This window comes from Echinops telfairi, unplaced genomic scaffold (assembly GCF_000313985.2).
Source record: "Echinops telfairi isolate 266 unplaced genomic scaffold, ASM31398v2 ScPeMD7_7474;HRSCAF=8512, whole genome shotgun sequence".
In the NCBI taxonomy this organism is placed as follows: domain Eukaryota; kingdom Metazoa; phylum Chordata; class Mammalia; order Afrosoricida; family Tenrecidae; genus Echinops; species Echinops telfairi.
This window is the reverse complement of record NW_022111378.1, coordinates 3,112,340-3,120,571: the sequence shown is the minus strand read 5'-3', so window position 1 is coordinate 3,120,571 and position 8,232 is coordinate 3,112,340. Positions and strand designations below refer to the sequence as shown.

General features: G+C 37.1%; 1 protein-coding gene across 3 annotated transcripts in view; it reads right to left on the bottom strand.

The window, feature by feature from the left end:
- The window catches only part of GRM7 (glutamate metabotropic receptor 7), a 1,182,365-nt gene that overhangs the window by 1,083,028 nt on the left and 91,105 nt on the right, over nucleotides 1-8,232 (bottom strand). The window lies entirely within an intron of this gene.

The following is an 8,232-nucleotide window of genomic DNA, read 5'->3' as shown; positions in this document are numbered from 1 at the left end:
GAAGGAAAACAAAGACAACTTTGACTAGCTGAATCCTCAGTGGAAAACGGACTCTCTTTTCTATATCCGGACCATAATAATAATAAAATAAATTTTCACATGAAAAATAAATGAATAAATACAGAGCTTTGAAACATTTTTTTTGCAGGGGGTACCCCCTTGTACCTCAGGACATTTATCTGAGTTGGAGTCTTCTTATCTCTAGAATAAAGATATAAATTCAATTTTCATTCAGGTCCCTTGAGCATTGTGTGATTTTTGTGTTCCCATGTAACTTTAAAAAGAAATTGAAATGTAAATAATCCTGTCTGTAGTTATTCTGGGTTATCAATTCAAACTAGGAGTAGAGAGGTAACCCTCATTCACCGAGTTACTATATTGATTAGTTCCCATGTTGCTTGCTAATGAATAAACAAGTGCCCCAACAGAGATTTTATGATATTATGGGATATCAATAGATTGCCTACAATATGGGTTTATAAGGTTGAATTGGTCTTTTCTGTTTATGAGCATACTTTTAAAGTTGATACTTTATTCCTTTCTGGCCTTTTCATCACCCTAGTTGGACATTTTAATATATAATAAAACCTTTATAGTACAAAATTTTCAAGAAAGGGGCCAAAACTTGAACAGCAGAATTCCCCCCCCTACTCCCTTCCTTTTTATGTTACCTTGTAGTTCAATGATTTTTACAACTGTGATCAGTGACTCTCTCTTCTAGACTGCCTTAAGGTTTTCAATCCCTGGCAACCTCCCTCAAAAATCTGGATCTATGCACAGTGCAAGTGCTCAAGCTCTACGCTCCAAGCCAGCAAAGCTCTCCGGTCGAAACAGTGGGTCTTTAACTGCAGTGTCTAGGATCAGTGGGAAAGAAAGAGGCAAAGCTAGAGCCAGTCTGGCAGAAAATGTGCATAAACCACAGAGCGTTTTACTAAGGTAACTTCATGTATGAATTCCTGGTAATCAAAAGACAGAATACTATACATGTTACCCTTACCTGTCAGTGTGGTTATTGTGGAAGAGTTTAGTAAGCAAAACCCTCTCAACTATGGATACATTCAACCAATTCACTTCAAAACATACAATTAGTGGAAAAGTCCAGACATTTAGCTCCATAAGACTCCATGATATTAGAGACTTTATTAAAATGAAAAGAGTTGATTAAAGGTAGGTGAAGATTCCCTTTGAGACTTGAAGTTAGATTTCTTTTTGCTCCTAAAAATGCGGAGGCAGTAGAAGATTGTAGTTAGGCTTTACCCTCAGATGACCTGAATATTCAAACTAGGCAAATGTATGGATAATTGTGATCATGGAAATTTCTATTCTTCAGTTCTTCGATTTGTAAAATAAGGACTCATAATTATTTGTACTTAATTTTTAAGGGGTTCATTAGAATTAACTAAACTAATTGATGGAAACAAGCATGCTGTCTACTACACAGAGCGCTATCCATAAATGTTAGTGATTGTGATGTTGATGATAATGACGATGATAATGACCGTTGCCAGGATAACAATGATGACAAGGGTCTATTTTCATAATTGTATTGTGATAATATATAATGTATGTAACATTATCTTGTTCCGTGATTAGCACGGCATCTCTTGCAAACCACAAAATGGTTCATTAAATACTGGTATAACAATCAACTCATTCAGACAACATCTGTGAGCAAATTGGAAGCATAAACATTGAATTAAGATGACCTTTTTCTGAAGCATTGGAAGTATTGCCTTCAGATGACTTCTATAGCATCACTCATAGCAGAGAGACTAGACATTTCTGAGGTTCAGTATGACTTGACTTCCTCTTTGAAGCATGTCTAGTTCTAGAAAAACTACCCCTGTATATTTTAGGGGGAGCAAGAATTTTCAATGTTTGTCAATCAGAATCATTCCTTTGGAATCATGCTCTCTTTCAATCAAATAATCAAATTAACCAGGAAGACAGAAGTCCAGGTGTGTTTTGCTTAATAGCCAAAGTTGTTTTCCCTGAGATGTGCTCATGTCAAAAAAGTTGTAACTAGCTCATTGGCTTACGGTTTCTAGATGCAGCTCTTGGGAATTATTAAATAAAACCAAGAAATTAACCATGTGGGTTTCTCAAATACACTTCCTTTCCAGAATTACCAAGATAGTTAGAATGATTTAATCTTTCCTCATTTCCCATCATTTTGATGAAGTGGACACTCCAATTGTAAAACATAAAGGAAACAGAGAATCAGCTAAATGTTATTTACTGTATAATAATTGATTTAATCAGCAACTCAATCTTCAATCAATACTGCTTCAATTCTTGTGTTATATATGAGAGATTTTTCAAATCTCTGCTATGAATGTTTGTCAAGAGACAGTGAATAGCATGAGTTCCTCTCCACTTACATTTCTTTCTGAAGTTTCCTTATACTACTAAGTATATATTCAAAATTCCCCCGCAAATACATACACATTTTACATGATGTGTCTAATATTTCATCAGGACTAAGTGTCCAAAACACTGAGTTAATTGTAAGGAAACCATAGTGACTGTAAGGAAAGACTGATGTACAAGGATGCTCACCAGAGCATTGTTTGTAATCTTAAAAATTCAAATATGTAAATGTTTAATATTAAGGGAAAAATGTGATAAAATAAAATAAAAGTGATGAAACATCTTAATTTCATAAAAACATAGACTGTACTATACAATCCTTTAGATGACATGAAATAAGAGATTGCTGTGAAAAAACAGCTCAGGCTACTTTTTGAAAAATTAAAGCAATATATGTAATTGTTTGAGACTGTGTGTACATGTGGCATAGATGCATGTCATGTTCTTGCTAGTTCCTGTCAAGTCAGCTCTGAGTCGTCATGACCTTATATGTAGCAGAATGAAGCATGGCCACTTCTACACCACCTCCCTGAGCCTTGACAGGTTTAGTTGCATTGTTACAGCTGTTTTCTCAGTCCATCTCATTAAGAACTTGCTTACTCTGTAACCCACATGGTGTCCTTCTTTAACTAGTGGGTTATGCTGATGATAGTTCCAAAATAAGCAATATGGAGTCTTGCCATCCTTGCTTCTAAGGAGCAATGTAACTGTACTTACTCCAAGACTGGTTTGTTTGTTCTAGCCCAGGGCAGATTCAGTTTTCTGCATCAACCCCATAGTTTAAATGTGACAATTCTTCTGTCACCTTTTCACTATCCAGCTTTCACTGCACTCGAGGGAAGTGAAAGTAGCATGGCTTGGATCAAGCACACAGTAGGTATCAAAGCGGCACCTTTGTTCTTTAGATTATCGATCTAAGCTGCATGAAACCCTGAACATCCTCAGTTGTCTCTCCAGTACACAATGCAGACAAACACAACTGAATACTTCTACACACACCTGCACGCACAAATATATTTAACGGAAAGGTTTATTAGTTTGGGTCCAATCTGGATAGGACAACATAATCTAAAATATTAACTATAACATGAGGTTAGAGGAATGAGAAGATAGCTAGTCAAGTAATAGAGATTCTAGGAACAGTATTTTAAAAGAATGATCAACAGTCCTAGGAAATAATATCTCTCTCCAAGGTTGAGATGCAAACTTGGCCAGAGAGCGTATAACTGTGGCCCACTGGAGGGGGAGAAATCACTTGGGGGCTATTAGAATTTGGGCCAACAAATTTGCACCTAAGTTCTAGAGGGCATATCAGCTTTGGTTGCAGGAACAGAGACCCTCACTGGAGACATCCCACTATAAAACCTCTTAAAGTAGGGCTGGGGAAGTTGGTGGACATTGGACTAATTTACCAGAGAAAGTGTAGGCACTGCCGCAGTGGGTACGAGGAAAGCAGCCTGTGCGTCAAGGGTTAGATGTTAGGGAAGCCATTAAGATGGAGCCTGCCAAGGAATACATTCACACCACAATGGACACACTTTTCTTTTGCTGTAGTGTCTCTCAAGTGCCATCTATTGGCAAAGTGTAATATACCAACTGGTGTGTGTGTGTGTATGTGTACGTGTGTGTTTGTACATGTGTGTTGGTACAAGTTGGTATATTAAGCTATGTCAGTTGATTATTTGATTATTACCAAATACCAATATATGTAAATGTACTACTATCCAGCCTATTCCAACTCACAGCAACGCGATAGAACAGAAAACTGCCTCTGGGTTCCTGGGGCTGTAAGTCTTTATGGGAGCAGAAAGTCTTATTTTCCTATCATGAAATGTCTGGTGAATTTGAATCACTGACTTTGTGGTTACCAGCTTAGCACATAAACCTTTAAGCCACCAGGATATATATATTGCTAATATATTATGTATATATTATATACTAGATAGACATATATGCTGGGCCCAGATCTTTTTTTAAATAACAGCTTAAAAGGATAAATTTAGAAGTGAGAAATAATAAAAACAAAGAAAGCACAAAGAGTGCATATTAAAATTCATTTGATAAATTTTAAAATATATTTCACTGCTCAGAGGAAATATAGTCTTGGATACAATGCAGATTCTGTATACAGGCATCATTAATATGCCTTACAAATTGTGTTTAATCGGGAGTTAATTCAACAACACTGATCAATTTTATTTCATTTTTCTGTGAGGCTAAATTAAGAAAGTATTACCACAAAATCATAGAAACAGAATTAAACAAAAATGCCAATAGATGAAGCTATTGTTCTCCATATATTCTCTGCCTAGGAATGCTGTATTTCTCAAGCTGAAAGAAATAAGGGGAAAAAAATCCAAGTTTCAAGTTGAAATATTGAAGGATGCAATGGACAAAGTATTGAGTGATAGAGGAAACATCAAAGGCAGATGGAAGGAATACCCTTAGTAACTGTACCAGAAAGAATTGCTCTATGGAGAACCATTTCAAAAGTTGGCATATGACCAAGAGCCAAAAGCATCAAAGGAAAAAGTCCAAGTTGCACTGAAGGCTTTGAGAAAAAATAAGGCCCCAGGATTGATGGAATACAAGGGGAAAATTTCAACAATCTTAGCCCTGAAAACATTCACTCTTCAATGCCAAGAAATTTAGAAGAAAGCTATCTGCAAAACGGACTAGAAAATATCCATCCATGTGTCACTTCCAAATAAATGTAAGCCAACAGACACACCACATTGTTAATATCACATGCAGGCAAAATTCTGCTGAAGGTAATCCTTACAGTCGTGAATCAATAAAGAGCTGTCAAAATTCAAACATAATTCAGAGGAGACTTTTGAATGAGAGTGAGCATGGCTAATATCAGATAGATCTTGGCTAACAGTAAAGAATAGCATTAAGTTGTTTACAAGTGGTTTATTGACTGTGCAAATACCGTTGATTGAATGGAACATTACTAACTACTGATAACATTGTGAAGAATGAGAAGTCTGCAGCCCTTAATTGGGCCATTGCTGAACCTACACAGGCATTCCAACAGAGCAAGGGAATGCTGCATGGCTCAAACTCCAGAATGGTGGGCGTCAGGGTTATCGCCTCTCACCACACAGTACACCAAGCACATAATCAAAGACGCTTGGCTGAGAAGGAAAGTGGCAACAGGATTGAAGGAAAACTCGTTGACGATCTGTGGTAAGCAAAGAATACAAACGTGTTTGATGAAAACCAGGAGGTCACAAAGATGAAAACATATAACCTTCAATATGGATTACAACTAAATGGAAAGAAAACAACAAACATTCACAATTTGACCAATCAAACTTCCTCTCATATACTTTAGACATCTTACTGGAAGGACCCAGTAACGGGTCAATGAAAAAGTCCCTGAAGGGACAGATGGACACAGTGTCTGAAGCAATGGCTCAAATAGAGCACAATTGTGAGACTGGAACAGGGTCAAGCCATGTGTTGTGGAGGGCCAGCTCCAGGAATGGCAGAGCAGAAAGATGGCAAAAAGAGAAGAGGGGCATGGGGCCCACGCAGAGGCATGGAGTGCATTCAGGTGATGTGGGTTCATGCTGCTCAGGAAACAGCTGAAAATGCCTAACCACCACCAGCCCTGCCCTTAACTTTCATGAACTTTGCAGCAGTGAATAATGTGGCCCAACAGGTGGTAAACAACAGGGAATTGAGCAGAAGTGCACAGTGAGTCTCACACAACAATGATCTTCACATAGCCCCCTGTTGTGGGGAACCTATGTTCCTAAGTGAGGGATCGGAATAGACTCACTCAAAGCCCTTCAATGTCTTTCTGTTGGTTTTAAATACTGCAATCTTTAACTTGAACCTCTATTTTGTTTTCTTTTTCTATGTTGTTCTCTACCAACATACTATAATGTCAGAAGGGTAGAAGCGGTGGCTATTATAATTTATGATTGTATTTGTGTCTAGATTACATATCCTGGCATGAACTGCATTCCAAAAATTATTTGTTGAATAATGAATAAAAAATGAAGGGGCAAGTGGCACGGTATAGCTCTTAGTTAATGGACTTTCTTAGAGTTCATTAATTATATCATTACAATTCAGATATTTAGTGGGTGTCTAGTATGTCCTAGAAACGATGCTAGAATTTACAACACTTTATAGCACTAGTGAATGACTGAATAATGTATCACAGTTAAGATGGACATTAGCAGTAGTAGTCTGTTTAACCTAAGTTACCAAATAGGATAGACCATGGTAGCTACTGAGAGACAAAATTGACTCTCCCCATAATAAGATTATCAGTCACTCAATCTTTACTATCTTAGATATCCTTATCTGCCTACATTTTGCCATAACTCTGTCCTTGTTTGTTTTTTTCCCTCTGGTCTTATTGTTGCTTTCCGTTTATAGTTGTTTTAAAAATATATAGGTTTACAAGTCAGTATTTATTACCATTTATTTAAATAAATTAAATAGTGGCAACCATGGCTTAACCTGTTCTCAATTATAGTGTCAAGCTCTTAGCCCCACTTTAACCAAGTTGTGTACTTGAAATGGAGAACGACTGACTGTGTTTTTATTTAACACACACTCTTTGTCTTTTCTAAAAAGTCCCATTGATTAGAATGTAGCATGTCTGATGATAAAAGTAGTAAGCACAAATGTGATCACTATTATTTCAAGAAAGGGTCAAATGTACTTCATAAAAAGAATGCACTACATCCTAGTTTAGAAATCTTGTGAGCAACCATCTAAAATACAGTTATCTCCACTCCAAAGAAGCAGAGGATAATGACGGCAACCGAAGACTCAAAGCTGAATCTAGACCTCCCCAGTCTCCACAGCTCCCATGACCTACAAACTCTTCTAGGCTGAGACCAGCATTAGATGGTGCCCAGCTACCACAAACAGCTATTCTGACAACAGGCAGTTCAGAAGAGAATGTGCCAACAATTATATAACATTAGCAGACTTCCAAAAAGAGGCCACGCTGACTGGGTTAATAGAGACAAGAGAAAATTATCGGAGATTATCAACCTAAGATACCTTTTGAACTAGGGACTGATGATACTCCTAGAGGTTTCACTCAAATGGTCATAAAATAAACAATATCACCCATGAGCAAGGTCCTCCTTTAAACAGTCAACTATGAGACCAAATAGTCAACATTTACCCCAAAGCAAAGATGAACGATGTTAGGAGAGGCAGGGAAGCTAGATAAATAACAAAGAAAAGCGAAACAAAACAAAACCAGAATGGAAATAATGACACTGCTGATACATCATGAAAATCATAACCAATAGCTAATAGTTACTTGTCCATAAACTGTTAAATTAGAGTGGGTGGCTGTGTAATATTAAGATCCATGGTTTGCTCCTTCAATGCAAGGCTTGTAGATACTGTGTTTCAACTTTCTCTCCCTTGTAGTTTGATTTTAATTAACATGGGTTATGTAGTCCTACTGAAAATAGTGTAAATGTTTTGAGAATGATGAGGGCAATGAATATACAAATGTGCTTTACACAATTGATGTATGTGTGGATTGTGATAAGAGTTGTATGAGCCCCTAATAAAATGATTAAAAAAAAGAATATATGCAAAGTTAGTGCTATCTTTAGCCCCCTATTTCCAGGATGCAGCACAGCTCTCTCAAGTGCCACAATGTCATTATGGAGAGCTTTTCCTTTCTCATGACTGTCACCTGTCAGCTGTTCTTCCTGTATTTCATAAACTCAAACATAGTGTAAATGTGATTTAAAGATTTCCCCTTTCCTCATCCCTCTGCTCTTTCCTTTCTATCTAATTAAAAACAACAACAACCAAAACCAACAGCAATAAAATTCTACCTTCTGTCAATTCACCGTCATTGAGTCA